Below are 19830 nucleotides of genomic sequence, written 5' to 3'. Positions count from 1 at the left end.
GCCCCATTTTTTAAAGAATTTTTTACATTCATTCTTCATCCAATCCCACCACTCCAACACATTCCCAAAAAATTCCTGCCGCAATTTCCATCCTTTATAAGCATATATATAAGCCTTCACAATTCTTTCATCCTCTAATAAACTTACATTTAACTTCCATACCCCTGCACCACGCACTAAACGAGCATCCCCTTCAAAGGTTGCACACATACACACATGGTCAGAAAAGGTCACATCGCGCTGCCGCAAACTCATACACCCCACATTTTTTGAGAAAAGCACCCGATCTATCCTTGATGTTACCCCTCCTCTATCAGACCTATAAGTGTCGGGTGGTGGCTTTCCCAAATGAACCTCAGCAGCATCTATAAAAGAAAAATCTTTGATTAATTGGTACAACTTTTTACCAGACACATCCATTTTTTCCCTTTCCGTCACACAGTTAAAGTCCCCAACCCAAATCGTAGGAATTCTCCCTGGCAAAAAAAAGGACAACTTCTCTAGGAGCTCTAACCTCTCTTCTTTTTTTGTTGCTCCATATATATTAATTACCCTTACCCTCCACCCTCTGATATTTATCTCTGCCAAAATACACCTCCCCACTTCCACCACAATATAACTTTCTAATTTTAAATTCCTATTCCCTAGCAATATTCCTACCCCATCATTTTTATTTATAGAAGAACCAGACCATATACATTGGCCATATGGCCATTCCTGTTCTGGCACAGGTTCCCTAATACCGCATTCTTGCAAACAATATACATCAGCTCCTAAATTTTTTAAAAAATCCAGAACTGCAGCCCTCCTGGGCTTAGATTGAATCAGTCGTACATTTAAGGATACGACATCAAATGTAGGTTTGGATGCCATATTTTAATTTTCATAGCCAGATAACCGCAGGTTGTCCATTTGCACTTCAGCCTTTGCCTTCTGGAGGCTGGCAACCTAATGTGAAGAAACTGGTCCCTTGATCTTCTAGAAAAGGCTCATCAAACGAAATCACTGATGAGGGGTATTCCTCCTCCCTTCCAGGGGTTACAGGGGGTGACGCGGCCAGCCTGGCTCTCTTAGCCCCCATATCCAGAATTTCATCTGCAGGTCGGGTGCCTACAGTGGTAAAATCCCCTTGACCTCCAACTCCTTCCAGGAACACTTCATCCAGACTCCAAGAAACAGGAGGAGTCACGGGGACGTCGCCCTCAATTTCTCCCTCACCCTGTAGCCCAGTCTGGGCATCGGATGGGTGAGGAAGATCCTCCTCGACCGGGGCTACCTCCATGCCTGCCCCTTCCTCCACACGTACTTCTACTGGAGATGTGCTTAAAGAAGCCAGATAGTCAGCGGGTACCTCCTCGCCCAACCGTCCAGTTCTCGCTATCATCTCAGCCACTTGGCTCCTGGCTGCCTCTGCATATGACTTCTTCCGCAGAGGGCAGTCTTTGAATGTATGCCCTTCCACCTCGCAGAGATTACAAACAATGCGGTTGACACATTCTTTTGCTTTGTGACCCTCCTGGTTACATCTGGAACACTTCCCTGAATTTTGACATCCTTCCCTTGTGTGGCCAAAAACTTTACAATTCCTGCAGAAGGGAGGACACCTGGGAAAAAACAGATATCCCCTGTCTCTTCCAATGGAGAAGTTCGATGGAGGGAAATGGAAGCCTCCTGGTTCCTCAATATCTTGCCGAAACCGGACCCGAAATTTGTATTTCCCATTCCAGATCATTTCAGTGTTCAAGATTTTATTCTCAAACTTAACATATGCACAATGTCTAGACAGGAATGCCGTGATATCTTGCAAAGGTACATGTGCATTGTAGAGAAAAACAACCAGGAAGACTTCTCCTTCATCATACAGCAGGATAAAAGTAAGTCCTCCAAGCTCAGGATTGTTCACATTTTGCATCAAATTGTAATGGAAAGTATGGCAGGCAGGTAAATCCGTCAATATCAAGGTAAAATGACCAACCTTATGCTCCTGAAGACAAAGGATTTTCTTCCGCTCCACTTTCAAAATTCCAAACAAGATGTTGTTCACCAGGTGTCGTAGGTCCAGGGTCTTCTCTGATCCAACATCAACTTCGATCCGAATGCCGTACTTGACCCGGGTTTCCCCGGCCTTAGCGTGACGTACAATAACGCCCATGTCGATCGCCTTCCTGCCACTGGCTGTCTCCCTATAGCAACAAGCAGCTTAAGCCCCAAAGGGCGATGCTGCAGGGCCGAGAGTTCAGCACTGGACGCCTCTGGTTAGCCACTTGAGCTTAGCCAAAAGGCCGAGAAACGATAACCCGAACGGGCCGCGCGTTGACCGAGCCTGCCCAATACTGCTGTTCACCCCTTGCAGCGATTCAGCCTACTCCTAGGCAATTCCATGGGGCCCTGCAGGCTCACACACACTCACAGCTACTAAGCGGGAGGTGAATAAAGGCCGGAGAGGAAGCAAGACAGGATTTGCTTCTTTTGCTTGCACCACAATGCAGTGCTGAAAGAGGAGGAATCGACATAAAAACGCCTTCCTGGCAACGCCCAAATGCCCTCCTGCCGTGCAAACACTGGCAGCAGCAGCAGCAGCAGCAGCAGCAGTAAGTGCATGCCCACTGCCACCCCTTCTCCTTTCACACCTTGTATCAGCTTTAATCCAGTCCAGTGCTGCCTGCTGAGCAGCACTGACCAACACTGCCTGGGCCCAGGCTTTTATCTCTGAGGCCCCATTATGATGTCAGAAAGCTGGCTCTGGCTCCTGAGGTCTCCACTATGACACGTGCAAAGTTCCGTCTGAACTTTATATAAGACGGTGCGGCTCAGTCAGTCACTCAGTGTTGCCTGAGAGGGCAACACTGCAACAGCCGGCCCCCAGGCTGTCTTTTTTTTGCACAGCTAGTTGCCTCCAGGAGGCCACAAGAGGGAGACAAGGGACTGCAAAATGGAAAATAGGCATCCACCAACTTTACAGACAACTTGTTCTCCTTGCTCCTACAACCTCCATCCTTGCACAGTTTGTTATTCTTCCAGGTAACATAGTAACAAATCCAAATTGCTGCTCTCTTTGTAGGCAAGCAAGGGTTTGTTGCAACTGCAATTCTTACTTCTTCTTGAAATGTAGGGACCACAGTACATTCCATCACATCCATCTAGTGTACACAGGTAGGTCCATTGTGACGGGCGGGCGGGCGGGCTGGCTGCTTTAATGGCTGTTTGCTGTTCCCCTACTCCACTCCACTATTTGACTATGGTGCTGCATCAATCAGTGGCTGGCTCAGGTGCAGCTCTTTAACCTACCTAGGAGGGAGGGCGGAGAGAAGACAAGGAAGGTGAATGAGCTGTTCCAATGTGAAATGCCGGAAACACAGAAACACAGACGACACAAAACAAGAGGTGGCAATGTATTAATTAATTGCATTTAATAAATTAGCTCATTATCACACATGACTGTACAAATGCATTGTCCAACAGGTGTTGAAATAATGGGATTAAATGGGGAGATCCCATCTGAAAGACAAAAACAATGGCAAACACAAAAAGCACTTTTGGAATCTGATTTTAGTAAACACATAAGGAAAGGGTGCACCGGTCCTGGAAATACTGCAATACCAGGTCAATGCGTGGAGTGGACAGAGCAAGCTCTATTTCCATCTCCCTGTTCTAAAAATCCATTTAATATATGGTCCCCAGATAGGGGACGTATCAGATATTAAACTGATAAGAACAGATTTTTTTTTTTAAGTTGGCTACCCCCTCGCGGGGGTGTCAATGATTTATTACTTAAAATTCAAAAAATATTTACAATGAATTACAGCTTTTTACAATGAATTACAGTAATAAAATCAATTTACATAAAAACACATAAAAAGGGGACATGGTGGCAAATTCTTATATATTGGAGTTCCATTCTTTTACAAACCATTTATTTGAAAGGGTGGCATTTCTTTTTTTATCTAATAAATAATAAATGTACATCTCGCTAAAACAAAGACCTAAAACATCGTCAACAGATAAAACATCGTGCTTAAAAATCAGGATGTTCCTGGCCTTCCACAGAGCTTCTTTTACGCAGTTCATCGTCTTCCATGCAATAGTCTTTTGGTTCGCGGTTGGGCATCCAAAGAGTCCATATAAAATCATTTCGTAAGTCAAGTCCTTTAGGTCTGCCATCTTCTTCATTAGAGGGAATATCTTTATCCAAATATGTTTAGTAAAATCGCAAGTCCAAAAAATATGACGCACGGTCTCCTCAGCCTGGCAGCCTTCCCTCGGACAGATGGCAGACCTCGCGAATCCTCTCCTGAATTGGAATGCCCGGCATGGAAGACATTGATGAACGCAGCTCCAGGCCAGGTCCATCTGTGTATTAAAAAGATAAAACACATTAACCATTTTGAAGATAAAAGCACAGCGTTCATTATTAAAATTTTCAATATTAGTGACGACTTCATTTCCTCTTATGTCTTTTATAAGTTTCTTACTGTTTATCATATCATTAAAATTTTTCCCTTTAAAATTAAACAAGGCCACTATTTTCTCTAAAATCACGTAATTTGCTGGTAGATTAAAAGCATAAGGTGAGGTTAAAACAATTTCAAACCACCCCATCCTTCGCATAAAAAACCCAGTATTAAAACGTAGAAAATAAGACCAATGATGTTGTTTAAAAAGAGAATTAAGACAGAAACAAAAGTACTTGATTAAAAGAAACCTATTAAAATCTGGAAAGTCTTTGCCACCCTTTGGTTTGATTTTCATTACCGTCTCACGTTTAAGTTTCTCCATTCTGGAACTCCAAAAGAAGGTAAAACAAGCTTTAGTAATTTTCTTAATAAAACCGTGGGAGGAGGGAAAACCATGCTTAAGTATAAAAGCAAAGGTAAAATTATCATTTTAATTATTAAAATTTTTCCCTCCATGGTAAGCTTCCTCATGTTCCACATGCATATTTTTTGATTTACCTTCTGCGCCACCATGTCCCAACTGATAAAACCATTGTCGTACCCACTGAAGGAGACACCTAAAATTTTAATATTATCAGACACAGGAACCGGTATATCTCTAAGAGCCATGCTTCCTATGTTTAAAATATGACTCTTGCTGAAGTTTACTTTAAAACCGGAAGCACAGCAATAAAACTCGATTTGCCTAAGGGTTCTCTGAAGCGACAGGGCGTCCCTACATAAAACCGCCACATCATCCATGTACCCCACTGCTTTGGCCTCTACGCCGCCTCCCCCGGGCAGGGGGACTCCACGGATACACTTATCGCGGCGAATTGCGCATAACAGAGGCTCCAATGCACATATAAAAAGCAGTGGGGACAAGGGACACCCCTGCTTCACCCCAGAGTTTAAAAATACGTCCTGTGTCTTAAAACCATTCACTAAAATTTTGCTGGTGCATTCTCTGTAAAAGGCTTTAATAGATAATAAAAATCCTTCAGGTATACCCATACGTTCTAAAACCTTAAAAAGATAAAAATGAGAGACACGGTCGAACGCCTTCTCAAAGTCTATAGATAAAATGGCTAATTTAACTTTTCTAGACCTCGTGTCCTCAATCACGTCTTTTATTAGGTTTAAATTATCCCAGATGCTGCGGCCTGGCACCCCACACACCTGGTCAGAGTGTATAATGTGGGGTATTATGGCTTTTAATCTATTTGCACATATTTTAGCCATAATTTTATAGTCGCTATTTAGAAGGGTTATTGGTCTCCAATTCTTTAAAACTGCGATGTCACCCGTCTTATACAGCAGGGAGACCTCACCCTTCCGCCAGGACTTAGGCAGCATCTTGGAATTAAAAACATCAGAAAAAAGGTTAAAAAGATCCTCTTTTAAAATGTCATAAAATTTTACATAAAACTCACTGGGTATACCGTCCGGTCCGGGAACTTTCCCTGTTTTAAAACTCTTAACAGTTTCTAAAACCTCCTGCTCCGTCAGCTCCTGTAATAAAAAATTCTGGGAGACAGGGTCTAAAACAGTAGTAATCTCCTTCAGTGAGTCACGCATAAAATTATGATCCACAGTCTTAACATTAAAAAGGTCAGTGTAAAACTCATGAACTTTACTTAAAAGACCCTGTACATCTGACACCCCTTCTATATTTTTGATAATTGCCTTTTTGTTATTTATTTTCTTAAAAAAGTACCTGGAGCAGGTCTCGTTCTCCTCCACATGTTGTATTTTTGAACGGAATATAATCTCTTTACCTTTCTGCTCCAGGCACTGGGCTATCTCCTTTTTCAAATTGGTGATGTCATCTTTAACGTCTATGTCATGATCTTGCATTTTGTACAGGGTCTGCAGACGGGTATTGAGAATTTTAAAAAAAGCGTATTTCTCTTTGGCTTTCGCCACGCTTTTCTTAATAAAAAAATCTTTTATTTTCTTTTTCATTTTCTCCCACCATGCACTGATGGGAGTACGTGTGTCTCTTACCCGCCTGCTTTCTTGGTAAAATTCAATAAAATCTGCTAAAACCTGTGGATCGTCTAAAAGGGAAACATTCATCTTCCAGGACTTTTTACATACAATATTATTAAGATCATGCTTTACTTTAAAAGATAAAAGCCTGTGATCTGAAAACACATTGGTTAAAACTTCACAATTAAAAGGCAGTAAATTTTCAGAACAAAAGATAAAATCAATCCTGGAGCTACAGGTGGCGTTGCTCCAGGTAACGCCGGCTTCCTCTGGACTGCTCCTGTTACATTCTTTGTATATGTCTTTTAATTTAAAATCAGTCACGATATCCTTGAGCAGTCCAGAGGTCTTGTCATAGTTCCTACTCGTACTGTTGGTAAGCCGGCGTTCTCCTCTCAGGATACAATTAAAATCACCTGCGAGGATAAAAGGCTCAGATGTGTTGATAAAAAGCGGTAAAATCTCCAGCATCCTCGCTCTTTCGTTCTTTTCTGGTGATCCGTAAAAATTTAAAAACTGCCACTTTACACCATCAATAAAAGCTTTAACCATTAAAATACGTCCTGGTAAGATTTCTTGAATAAAATCAATTAAAACGTTTCCCTTAAAAAGAATGGCGACCCCTGCTGATCTGGACTCGTTGGATCCAGACCAGACGGATGGACCATACTTCCAATCCTTTTTGTAATTTTCATATCTCATTGTATGGGGAATGCCGCACTCCTGCAGGAAAAATACAGAGGCTGCCAGGCAAGATAAAAAATTGAAGAGAGCAACCCTTCTCACTTTTGACTTGGCGCCCCTCACGTTGAGGGAGATTCCCATGAGCTCAGACATCGTGGAGAGTTAAAGCAAAATTCTGATTTTAAAATAATAAATAATAGGCGTACTTAAAATCAGATTGCTCCTCCACCAGCAATACCCGAAACCTCACTTGAACTCATGGCCCCGCCCTCATCCGACTCAACTGAAAAGAGGGACGAGGCAGGAGAAGAACTACTGTCGCTGAGAGCTGAGCCAGCAACACTCACCTCGTACACGGGGAGCCCAGACTCGCACAGCCTCACCTGGGTCTCTCTCGGTTGACCGACTGGGTCCATGTCTGGTGGGTCCCCCAAGGGCCCCGCCTCTCCCCCCTGGGCCCGAGAAGGCCGGTCTAGAGGGGGAGGTTGTGCGCATGGCGGGGTGTCCGATAATACGGAGGGAGCAGTGCCCGTCCTCCTCACCAGTGCAGGCGAGGAGGGGGTCCCAGGAGGAGCCACATCTTTCCGCACGGACGTATCCATCTGCTCCTCCCCTGTCTCCCTCCTACTGGCACGTTCTTGCTTCCCCTTTTTACGGGGACCCACCTGTACCCAGTCTTCTCCTTCCGAGTCGGTCTCTAGAGACCCAGGATTAGGAGCAGGCCCGGCACCGCCTGAGCAACCAGCCGTCTGGGATGCCACAGGTTCATCGATGGCCTGCTCCTTTTCTGCCTTCCTCTTGGCCTGCCGTTTTTCCTTGGCGCTGGGCTCATTTTTATCCCCTGAGGTCGCTGGCTGAGAGGCACCTGTTTTGGCTTCGGCTAGCCGTACTCTTGAAGCCCAGGTACCTCTCTGCTCTTTCGCCGCAACAGCTTGTTCTCCTCCTTGAGGACGGGACTGCTCTGCTGGTGGAGCACGTGGGGGCACCTCGGGTTGCTCATCTTCTTCGCCTCGGTACCTATGTGGACAAGCATAGTAAAGATGACCAGTTTTTTGACAAAAATTGCATTTTTTCTCTTCTGTACATTCTCTCATTGTGTGTTGTTTACTTCCACAGTTCCTGCAGGTGACATCGCAGTTAAAACTGGTATGTCCATAGGTACCGCAGGCCCTGCAGAAGTTTGGCATTCCTGAGAAATAGAGGTCGCCATTCACATTCCCAAGTTTAAAACGAGCAGGTGGTAGCTTCGTTTCTTGGGTGGAGGGGTCCTTTATTAGCGTAACAATAAATTTCCATTTGACGGTCCACACACCGCACTCGTTCATAACTCTCCCCAGCAGCTTAACGTTCTTAAAGTATGCAGCAAGAAACGCCGCCACTTCCTGATCTTTCACGTATGGGGAATACATTTTAATCACTACGAGTTTGGTTACTTCAAAAGCGTGTTCAATTACCTGGACTCCCAAGGCCATGAGTTCACCTTGTTGCCTCTCAGCTTTTCCCATGGCATCACGGAGGATTCCTTCTCCCATGAAAGTCACGTCGTACACTCCACGCCTTGGGTAGTCCTGGATCGCCAAAATCTCGTTCTTGTGGACCGCCAACCGCTTTTCCAAAATATCGTGGACAAGGAACTTGAGACCACGAGGACCGCCTCCACCCTCTGCCAAGATAAATCTTGCAGTATTCCTCAACCGGGCGTATACCGGCACCGCATCAGGTCCGCCTGCCATTTGCGTGGCCAGGTCGGTACCGCACAGCTTGCGCTGCGCCCTTTGGCTTTAAGGAGACACACCAAAGGGCTGGGGGGGGGGGATCGCAACTCGTTGCTCAGGACTAAGCCTCTCTCCCAAATAGCAGCACGGGGGTGAAGTCCAGGCGAACCTGGACGATCCCCCGAGGCCGAGAGAGAGGGTACCTGAGCACCTTCTGACCAAAAACCTCCTGTATAAATACACTTGGTCTTAGCCAAAAGGCCGAGAAGCGATAACCCGAATGGGCCGCGCGTTGACCGAGCCTGCCCAATACTGCTGTTCACCCCTTGCAGCGATTCAGCCTACTCCTAGGCAATTCCATGGGGCCCTGCAGGCTCACACACACTCACAGCTACTAAGCGGGAGGTGAATAAAGGCCGGAGAGGAAGCAAGACAGGATTTGCTTATTTTGCTTGCACCACAATGCAGTGCTGAAAGAGGAGGAATCGACATAAAAACGCCTTCCTGGCAACGCCCAAATGCCCTCCTGCCGTGCAAACACTGGCAGCAGCAGCAGCAGCAGCAGCAGCAGTAAGTGCATGCCCACTGCCACCCCTTCTCCTTTCACACCTTGTATCAGCTTTAATCCAGTCCAGTGCTGCCTGCTGAGCAGCACTGACCAACACTGCCTGGGCCCAGGCTTTTATCTCTGAGGCCCCATTATGATGTCAGAAAGCTGGCTCTGGCTCCTGAGGTCTCCACTATGACACGTGCAAAGTTCCGTCTGAACTTTATATAAGACGGTGCGGCAGGGCCGCCATCAGGAATTTCAGGGCCCCCTACAGCTAAATTTTTTGGGCCCCCCTACCGTGGCACCGCCTGTTAACGGTACTCCGTCCAGCACTATATCATGGTACCCAGGGCGGCCATCAGGGGGGGTATTAGGGGTACTGATGTGAGAGGCCCGGCCAAACCTAATTGAAAGGGGGGCCCGGCAAACTGCCGCGACTTGCCTTTGGTAGAAAAAAAACAGGCCCCTGCAATGGGGCCCGTTTTTTTCACCAAAAGAATGTCGTGAGCTGCGGGCCCCCCTTTCAATTAGGTTTGGCCGGGCCTCTCACATCAGTACCCATAATACCCCCCCTGATGGCGGCCCTGGGTAGCATGGGGGTCGTCATGGGGCCGTCAAACACCGCTGCCCGTGCGACCGATCGCGCGCACCCGCAAACTCCTGCGCATGGGCACCCGCGACCGCCTGGAACCGCGCACCGAATTTTGAGGCAGATATTGACCTGCCCACACTATCTTGCCGCGTTTTTTGCCCGCGGCGATTGAGGACAGCAGACAAAAAACGCAGGGAAAAATGCATTTTCTGCCTCCCATTGATTTCGATGGGAGGTCAGAGGCAGAACCGCGGCAAGAAAGGACGTGCTGCTTTTTCTTTTTTCCGCGACTGGCTCCCATTGATTTCAGATTAAATCAATGGGAGGCGGTTTTGGAAGTTTTTTGGTGCTGATTCTGACGCAGTGTCCGAGTCAATATCAAGGCCCAAAAAGTCTGTGAACTGGGCCTTATTGTTAGGGCTTATTCAGACGAACGTGTAATACGTCCGTGCAACGTGCGTGATTTTCACACGGACCTATGTTACTCTATGGGGCCGTGCAGACTGTCCGTGATTTTCACGCAGCGTGTGTCCGCTGCGTAAAACTCACGACATGTCCTATATTTGTGCATTGTTCGCGCATCACGCACCCATTGAAGTCAATGGGTGCGTGAAAGTCACGCCCAGCACTTCCGCAACCGTATAAACTATGAATGAAAACAGAAAAGCACCACGTGCTACAAACATACAAACAGAGTGTCATAATGATGGCGTGAAAATCACGCAGCCGCGCATCATACGCTGCTGCCACACGGAGCTGTTATGGACCTTTTGCATGCGCAAAACGCCATGTTTTTGCGCGCGCAAATAGCACGCGCTCGTGTGAATCCGGCCTTAGGGTAGGAACACACTAGGCATGAACACTGCGGATTTTATGCAACACATTTTATTGTGGAAAATCCGCAGCGTATCACAGTCGCAGCAGAGTGGATGAGATATGAACAAATCTCATCCACACGCTGCAAAAATAATGGACCTGCCGTGTGGCTTTTGGCTTTTTAAGGCGCAGCATGTCAATGTATTCTGTGGGATCGCTGCTCCTCTGTTGTGGAAATGCTGCGGTTCTGCCGCAAAAATCACACATGAGAAAAAATAAAAAGGCACTTTTTTAAATTTATAAAAAAGTTTAGACTTGCCCCGGCCGTAGTCCTGGTGACGCGATCCTCTAGTCTTAGCGCAGCTCGGCCTCCTGTCATGACTTTTCATCCCATGTGACCGCTGCAGCGGTCACATGGTCTACAGCGTCATCCCAGGAGGCGGGGCTACGTTCAGAAGAGAGAGATGCGTCACCAGGACTACAGCCGGGGGAAGTCTAAACTTTTTTTTCCCTGCAGGATTCCCGCAGCGGACACGCCTCACGAAACCTGCACCACTACTTGGTGCGGTTTTGCTGGCGGAATTCCCTGCGGCTACCGGGGCGGATAAGCTGTGTAGTTTTACTCAGCATATCCGCCTAGTGTGTCCCTTATGATGTCGCTCCTGGAGCTGCTGCCGGTCTCTAAATAGGCAGTTGGTCCAGTAGAATTTGGAATTATTTTTTTTTGTGAACCAGCTTAAAAAAATACAAAACTTTTGTGTTAGGGCCTGTTCACATCACCGTTCGCTTCCGCTCCGGGGTTCCATCTGAGGTTTCCGTCGGGTGAACCCCGCAACGGAAAGTGAAAGTGACAGCACAGCTTCCGTCACAATTAGCGCAGTCGACTGCACTATTGATTCCGTCCGAAAACCAGCCGGAATGGTGACGAACGGAAACCATTAGCGATGTTTCCGTCACCATTGAGATCAATGGTGACTGAAACGGAAGCTGTGCTGTCACTTTCACTTTCCGTTGCGGTGTTCACCCGACAGAAACCTCAGATGGAACCCCGGAGCGGAAGCGAACGGTGATGTGAACAGGCCCTAACACAAAAGTTTTGTATTTTTTTAAGCTGGTTCACAAAAAAAAATAATTCCAAATTTTACTGGACCAACTGCCTATTTAGAGACCGGCAGCAGCTCCAGGAGCTGCGCTAAGAATAGAAGATCGCGTCACCAGGACTACGGCCGGGGTAAGTATAAACTTTTTTATCAATTTAAAAAAGTGCCTTTTTTTTTTCTCTTTTGTGATTTTTGCGGCAGAACCGCAGCATTTCCGCACCAGACGAGTGGCGATTCTGCAGCATAAATTGACATGCTGCGGCCTAAAAAGCCACACTGCAGGTCAATTTTTTTTGCAGCGTGTGGATGAGATTTGTTCAAATCTCATCCACTCGGCTGTGACTGTGATACACTGTGGATTTTCCACAATAAAATGTGTTGCATAAAATCCGCAGTGTTCATGCCTAGTGTGTTCCTACCCTAAGGCCGGATTTACACGAGCGTGTGATTTTTGCGTGCGCAAAAAACGTGGCGTTTTGCGCATGCAAAAGGTCCATAACAGCTCCGTGTGTCAGCAGCGTATGATGCGTGGCTGCGTTATTTTCGCGCAGCCGCCATCATTATGACACTCTGTTTGGATGTTTGTAGCACGTGGTGCTTTTCTGTTTTCATTCATAGTTTATACGGCTGCGGGAGTGCTTCCATGTGCTGGGCGTGACTTTCACGCACCCATTGACTTCAATGGGTGCGTGATGCGCGAACAATGCACAAATATCGGACATGTCGTGAGTTTTACGCAGCGGACACACGGACACACGCTGCGTGAAAATCACTGACAGTCTGCACGGCCCCATAGACTAACATAGGTCCGTGCGAGGCGCGTGAAAATCACACACGTTGCACGGACGTATTACACGTTCGTCTGAATAAGCCCTAACAATAAGGCCCAGTTCACAGAGTTTTTGGACCTTGATATTGACTCGGACACTGCGTCAGAATCAGCACCAAAAAACTTCCAAAACCGCCTCCCATTGATTTAATCTGAAATCAATGGGAGCCAGTCGCGGAAAAAAGAAAAAGCAGCACGTCCTTTCTTGCCGCGGTTCTGCCTCTGACCTCCCATCGAAATCAATGGGAGGCAGAAAATGCATTTTTCGCTGCCTTTTTTGTCTGCTGTCCTCAATCGCCGCGGGCAAAAAACGCAGCAAAAAACGCGGCAAGATAGTGTGGGCAGGTCAAAATCTGCCTCAAAATTCTTTAAGGAATTTTGAGGCAGATTTTTTTGCCCTGCAAAAATACTCTGTGTGAACAGGGCCATACATAAACAGCACTTTCAGACACTTTACTCACTGTGTCAGAAGAGCTGCTCCCTCTCCAGTCCTCGTCAGGCGATGTCTTCGGTCCAGATGTCGTCCTTCACCTCCAGGCTCCAGAAAATTGCGAGGATCGAAGAACTCCTGCCGTCGCGCAAGAACTGGACTCCTCCCCCTCTCCTTACGCAGCTACGCTCTGGAGGAGGAGAAGAAGGAGGAGGCGGAGGCGGAGTCGGACGAGGAGGCGCTGGACGAGGAGGCCGAGGAGGAGGACGAGGAGGCGGAGGAGGAGGACGAGGAGTCGGAGGCGGGCCAGCAGGTAATTAGACTGTGCGCCGCTGTTCTTCCCAGTTGATTGGTCGCTGTACTTTTGGTGTGTGCGCACCGCATCCCTCTCGGCGGCGGGCACGAGCGGGTTGCTTTCCAGCCTTCCCCAGGTCGTTCGCGCGTGAGCGCGCGTTTGCGGTAACGAGTGCGCCGGCGCGCGCTTGCGGTCGTTCGCGCGCGGTGTTTCGCGGCAGTGTTAGATGAGAGGGGGGCCCGCAGCTCACAGCGGTGTTTGATGAGAGGGGGGCCCGCAGCTCACGACATTGCTTTGGTGAAAAGAACAGGCCCCATTGCAGGGGCCTGTTTTTTTCTAACAAAGGCAAGTCGCGGCAGTTGCCGGGCCCCCCTTTCAATTAAGTTTGGCCGGGCCCCCTACAGTAGTACCCCTAATACCCCCCTGATGGCGGCCCTGCGGTGCGGCTCAGTCAGTCACTCAGTGTTGCCTGAGAGGGCAACACTGCAACAGCCGGCCCCCAGGCTGTCTTTTTTTTGCACAGCTAGTTGCCTCCAGGAGGCCACAAGAGGGAGACAAGGGACTGCAAAATGGAAAATAGGCATCCACCAACTTTACAGACAACTTATTCTCCTTGCTCCTACAACCTCCATCCTTGCACAGTTTGTTATTCTTCCAGGTAACATAGTAACAAATCCAAATTGCTGCTCTCTTTGTAGGCAAGCAAGGGTTTGTTGCAACTGCAATTCTTACTTCTTCTTGAAATGTAGGGACCACAGTACATTCCATCACATCCATCTAGTGTACACAGGTAGGTCCATTGTGACGGGCGGGCGGGCGGGCTGGCTGCTTTAATGGCTGTTTGCTGTTCCCCTACTCCACTCCACTATTTGACTATGGTGCTGCATCAATCAGTGGCTGGCTCAGGTGCAGCTCTTTAACCTACCTAGGAGGGAGGGCGGAGAGAAGACAAGGAAGGTGAATGAGCTGTTCCAATGTGAAATGCCGGAAACACAGAAACACAGACGACACAAAACAAGAGGTGGCAATGTATTAATTAATTGCATTTAATAAATTAGCTCATTATCACACATGACTGTACAAATGCATTGTCCAACAGGTGTTGAAATAATGGGATTAAAAGGGGAGATCCCATCCGAAAGACAAAAACAATGGCAAACACAAAAAGCACTTTTGGAATCTGATTTTAGTAAACACATAAGGAAAGGGTGCACCGGTCCTGGAAATACTGCAATACCAGGTCAATGCGTGGAGTGGACAGAGCAAGCTCTATTTCCATCTCCCTGTTCTAAAAATCCATTTAATATATGGTCCCCAGATAGGGGACGTATCAGATATTAAACTGATAAGAACAGATACTACACTTGATCTTAGCCAAAAGGCCGAGAAGCGATAACCCGAACGTGCCGCGCGTTTTGCTTCTTTTGCTTGCACCACAATGCAGTGCTGAAAGAGGAGGAATCGACATAAAAACGCCTTCCTGGCAACGCCCAAATGCCCTCCTGCCGTGCAAACACTGGCAGCAGCAGCAGCAGCAGTAAGTGCATGCCCACTGCCACCCCTTCTCCTTTCACACCTTGTATCAGCTTTAATCCAGTCCAGTGCTGCCTGCTGAGCAGCACTGACCAACACTGCCTGGGCCCAGGCTTTTATCTCTGAGGCCCCATTATGATGTCAGAAAGCTGGCTCTGGCTCCTGAGGTCTCCACTATGACACGTGCAAAGTTCCATCTGAACTTTATATAAGACGGTGCGGCTCAGTCAGTCACTCAGTGTTGCCTGAGAGGGCAACACTGCAACAGCCGGCCCCCAGGCTGTCTTTTTTTTGCACTGCTAGTTGCCTCCAGGAGGCCACAAGAGGGAGACAAGGGACTGCAAAATGGAAAATAGGCTTCCACCAACTTTACAGACAACTTGTTCTCCTTGCTCCTACAACCTCCATCCTTGCACAGTTTGTTATTCTTCCAGGTAACATAGTAACAAATCCAAATTGCTGCTCTCTTTGTAGGCAAGCAAGGGTTTGTTGCAACTGCAATTCTTACTTCTTCTTGAAATGTAGGGACCACAGTACATTCCATCACATCCATCTAGTGTACAAAGGTAGGTCCATTGTGACGGGCGGGCGGGCGGGCGGGCTGGCTGCTTTAATGGCTGTTTGCTGTTCCCCTACTCCACTCCACTATTTGACTATGGTGCTGCATCAATCAGTGGCTGGCTCAGGTGCAGCTCTTTAACCTACCTAGGAGGGAGGGCGGAGAGAAGACAAGGAAGGTGAATGAGCTGTTCCAATGTGAAATGCCGGAAACACAGAAACACAGACGACACAAAACAAGAGGTGGCAATGTATTAATTAATTGCATTTAATAAATTAGCTCATTATCACACATGACTGTACAAATGCATTGTCCAACAGGTGTTGAAATAATGGGATTAAAAGGGGAGATCCCATCCGAAAGACAAAAACAATGGCAAACACAAAAAGCACTTTTGGAATCTGATTTTAGTAAACACATAAGGAAAGGGTGCACCGGTCCTGGAAATACTGCAATACCAGGTCAATGCGTGGAGTGGACAGAGCAAGCTCTATTTCCATCTCCCTGTTCTAAAAATCCATTTAATATATGGTCCCCAGATAGGGGACGTATCAGATATTAAACTGATAAGAACAGATACTACACTTGATCTTAGCCAAAAGGCCGAGAAGCGATAACCCGAACGTGCCGCGCGTTTTGCTTCTTTTGCTTGCACCACAATGCAGTGCTGAAAGAGGAGGAATCAACATAAAAACGCCTTCCTGGCAACGCCCAAATGCCCTCCTGCCGTGCAAACACTGGCAGCAGCAGCAGCAGCAGTAAGTGCATGCCCACTGCCACCCCTTCTCCTTTCACACCTTGTATCAGCTTTAATCCAGTCCAGTGCTGCCTGCTGAGCAGCACTGACCAACACTGCCTGGGCCCAGGCTTTTATCTCTGAGGCCCCATTATGATGTCAGAAAGCTGGCTCTGGCTCCTGAGGTCTCCACTATGACACGTGCAAAGTTCCGTTTGAACTTTATATAAGACGGTGCGGCTCAGTCAGTCACTCAGTGTTGCCTGAGAGGGCAACACTGCAACAGCCGGCCCCCAGGCTGTCTTTTTTTTGCACAGCTAGTTGCCTCCAGGAGGCCACAAGAGGGAGACAAGGGACTGCAAAATGGAAAATAGGCATCCACCAACTTTACAGACAACTTGTTCTCCTTGCTCCTACAACCTCCATCCTTGCACAGTTTGTTATTCTTCCAGGTAACATAGTAACAAATCCAAATTGCTGCTCTCTTTGTAGGCAAGCAAGGGTTTGTTGCAACTGCAATTCTTACTTCTTCTTGAAATGTAGGGACCACAGTACATTCCATCACATCCATCTAGTGTACACAGGTAGGTCCATTGTGACGGGCGGGCGGGCGGGCGGGCTGGCTGCTTTAATGGCTGTTTGCTGTTCCCCTACTCCACTCCACTATTTGACTATGGTGCTGCATCAATCAGTGGCTGGCTCAGGTGCAGCTCTTTAACCTACCTAGGAGGGAGGGCGGAGAGAAGACAAGGAAGGTGAATGAGCTGTTCCAATGTGAAATGCCGGAAACACAGAAACACAGACAACACAAAACAAGAGGTGGCAATGTATTAATTAATTGCATTTAATAAATTAGCTCATTATCACACATGACTGTACAAATGCATTGTCCAACAGGTGTTGAAATAATGGGATTAAAAGGGGAGATCCCATCCGAAAGACAAAAACAATGGCAAACACAAAAAGCACTTTTGGAATCTGATTTTAGTAAACACATAAGGAAAGGGTGCACCGGTCCTGGAAATACTGCAATACCAGGTCAATGCGTGGAGTGGACAGAGCAAGCTCTATTTCCATCTCCCTGTTCTAAAAATCCATTTAATATATGGTCCCCAGATAGGGGACGTATCAGATATTAAACTGATAAGAACAGATACTACACTTGATCTTAGCCAAAAGGCCGAGAAGCGATAACCCGAACGTGCCGCACGTTTTGCTTCTTTTGCTTGCACCACAATGCAGTGCTGAAAGAGGAGGAATCGACATAAAAACGCCTTCCTGGCAACGCCCAAATGCCCTCCTGCCGTGCAAACACTGGCAGCACCAGCAGCAGCAGCAGTAAGTGCATGCCCACTGCCACCCCTTCTCCTTTCACACCTTGTATCAGCTTTAATCCAGTCCAGTGCTGCCTGCTGAGCAGCACTGACCAACACTGCCTGGGCCCAGGCTTTTATCTCTGAGGCCCCATTATGATGTCAGAAAGCTGGCTCTGGCTCCTGAGGTCTCCACTATGACACGTGCAAAGTTCCGTCTGAACTTTATATAAGACGGTGCGGCTCAGTCAGTCACTCAGTGTTGCCTGAGAGGGCAACACTGCAACAGCCGGCCCCCAGGCTGTCTTTTTTTTGCACAGCTAGTTGCCTCCAGGAGGCCACAAGAGGGAGACAAGGGACTGCAAAATGGAAAATAGGCATCCACCAACTTTACAGACAACTTGTTCTCCTTGCTCCTACAACCTCCATCCTTGCACAGTTTGTTATTCTTCCAGGTAACATAGTAACAAATCCAAATTGCTGCTCTCTTTGTAGGCAAGCAAGGGTTTGTTGCAACTGCAATTCTTACTTCTTCTTGAAATGTAGGGACCACAGTACATTCCATCACATCCATCTAGTGTACACAGGTAGGTCCATTGTGACGGGCGGGCGGGCTGGCTGCTTTAATGGCTGTTTGCTGTTCCCCTACTCCACTCCACTATTTGACTATGGTGCTGCATCAATCAGTGGCTGGCTCAGGTGCAGCTCTTTAACCTACCTAGGAGGGAGGGCGGAGAGAAGACAAGGAAGGTGAATGAGCTGTTCCAATGTGAAATGCCGGAAACACAGAAACACAGACAACACAAAACAAGAGGTGGCAATGTATTAATTAATTGCATTTAATAAATTAGCTCATTATCACACATGACTGTACAAATGCATTGTCCAACAGGTGTTGAAATAATGGGATTAAAAGGGGAGATCCCATCCGAAAGACAAAAACAATGGCAAACACAAAAAGCACTTTTGGAATCTGATTTTAGTAAACACATAAGGAAAGGGTGCACCGGTCCTGGAAATACTGCAATACCAGGTCAATGCGTGGAGTGGACAGAGCAAGCTCTATTTCCATCTCCCTGTTCTAAAAATCCATTTAATATATGGTCCCCAGATAGGGGACGTATCAGATATTAAACTGATAAGAACAGATACTACACTTGATCTTAGCCAAAAGGCCGAGAAGCGATAACCCGAACGTGCCGCACGTTTTGCTTCTTTTGCTTGCACCACAATGCAGTGCTGAAAGAGGAGGAATCGACATAAAAACGCCTTCCTGGCAACGCCCAAATGCCCTCCTGCCGTGCAAACACTGGCAGCACCAGCAGCAGCAGCAGTAAGTGCATGCCCACTGCCACCCCTTCTCCTTTCACACCTTGTATCAGCTTTAATCCAGTCCAGTGCTGCCTGCTGAGCAGCACTGACCAACACTGCCTGGGCCCAGGCTTTTATCTCTGAGGCCCCATTATGATGTCAGAAAGCTGGCTCTGGCTCCTGAGGTCTCCACTATGACACGTGCAAAGTTCCGTCTGAACTTTATATAAGACGGTGCGGCTCAGTCAGTCACTCAGTGTTGCCTGAGAGGGCAACACTGCAACAGCCGGCCCCCAGGCTGTCTTTTTTTTGCACAGCTAGTTGCCTCCAGGAGGCCACAAGAGGGAGACAAGGGACTGCAAAATGGAAAATAGGCATCCACCAACTTTACAGACAACTTGTTCTCCTTGCTCCTACAACCTCCATCCTTGCACAGTTTGTTATTCTTCCAGGTAACATAGTAACAAATCCAAATTGCTGCTCTCTTTGTAGGCAAGCAAGGGTTTGTTGCAACTGCAATTCTTACTTGTTCTTGAAATGTAGGGACCACAGTACATTCCATCACATCCATCTAGTGTACACAGGTAGGTCCATTGTGACGGGCGGGCGGGCGGGCTGGCTGCTTTAATGGCTGTTTGCTGTTCCCCTACTCCACTCCACTATTTGACTATGGTGCTGCATCAATCAGTGGCTGGCTCAGGTGCAGCTCTTTAACCTACCTAGGAGGGAGGGCGGAGAGAAGACAAGGAAGGTGAATGAGCTGTTCCAATGTGAAATGCCGGAAACACAGAAACACAGACGACACAAAACAAGAGGTGGCAATGTATTAATTAATTGCATTTAATAAATTAGCTCTATATCACACATGACTGTACAAATGCATTGTCCAACAGGTGTTGAAATAATGGGATTAAAAGGGGAGATCCCATCCGAAAGACAAAA

General features: G+C 47.3%; 4 non-coding genes and 1 pseudogene across 4 annotated transcripts; all 5 read right to left on the bottom strand.

The window, feature by feature from the left end:
- Positions 1-3566: 3566 nt before the first annotated feature.
- LOC142679657 (U2 spliceosomal RNA) lies at positions 3567-3737 on the bottom strand (annotated as a pseudogene).
- Positions 3738-14639: 10902 nt separating this feature from the next.
- Positions 14640-14830, bottom strand: LOC142679395 (U2 spliceosomal RNA). The gene has a single exon (XR_012852655.1). It is a non-coding gene; the product is annotated as a U2 spliceosomal RNA (small nuclear RNA).
- A 1122-nt stretch (positions 14831-15952) lies between these two features.
- LOC142679394 (U2 spliceosomal RNA) lies at positions 15953-16143 on the bottom strand. Its single transcript, XR_012852654.1, has one exon. It is a non-coding gene; the product is annotated as a U2 spliceosomal RNA (small nuclear RNA).
- Positions 16144-17265: 1122 nt separating this feature from the next.
- On the bottom strand, positions 17266-17456 carry LOC142679393 (U2 spliceosomal RNA). The gene has a single exon (XR_012852653.1). It is a non-coding gene; the product is annotated as a U2 spliceosomal RNA (small nuclear RNA).
- Positions 17457-18573: 1117 nt separating this feature from the next.
- On the bottom strand, positions 18574-18764 carry LOC142679392 (U2 spliceosomal RNA). Its single transcript, XR_012852652.1, has one exon. It is a non-coding gene; the product is annotated as a U2 spliceosomal RNA (small nuclear RNA).
- Between the last annotated feature and the right edge of the window lie 1066 nt (positions 18765-19830).

Source organism: Rhinoderma darwinii (assembly GCF_050947455.1).
Source record: "Rhinoderma darwinii isolate aRhiDar2 chromosome 2 unlocalized genomic scaffold, aRhiDar2.hap1 SUPER_2_unloc_55, whole genome shotgun sequence".
In the NCBI taxonomy this organism is placed as follows: domain Eukaryota; kingdom Metazoa; phylum Chordata; class Amphibia; order Anura; family Rhinodermatidae; genus Rhinoderma; species Rhinoderma darwinii.
The sequence above is the reverse complement of the archived record's forward strand: the minus strand, read 5'-3'. Positions and strand labels throughout refer to the sequence as shown.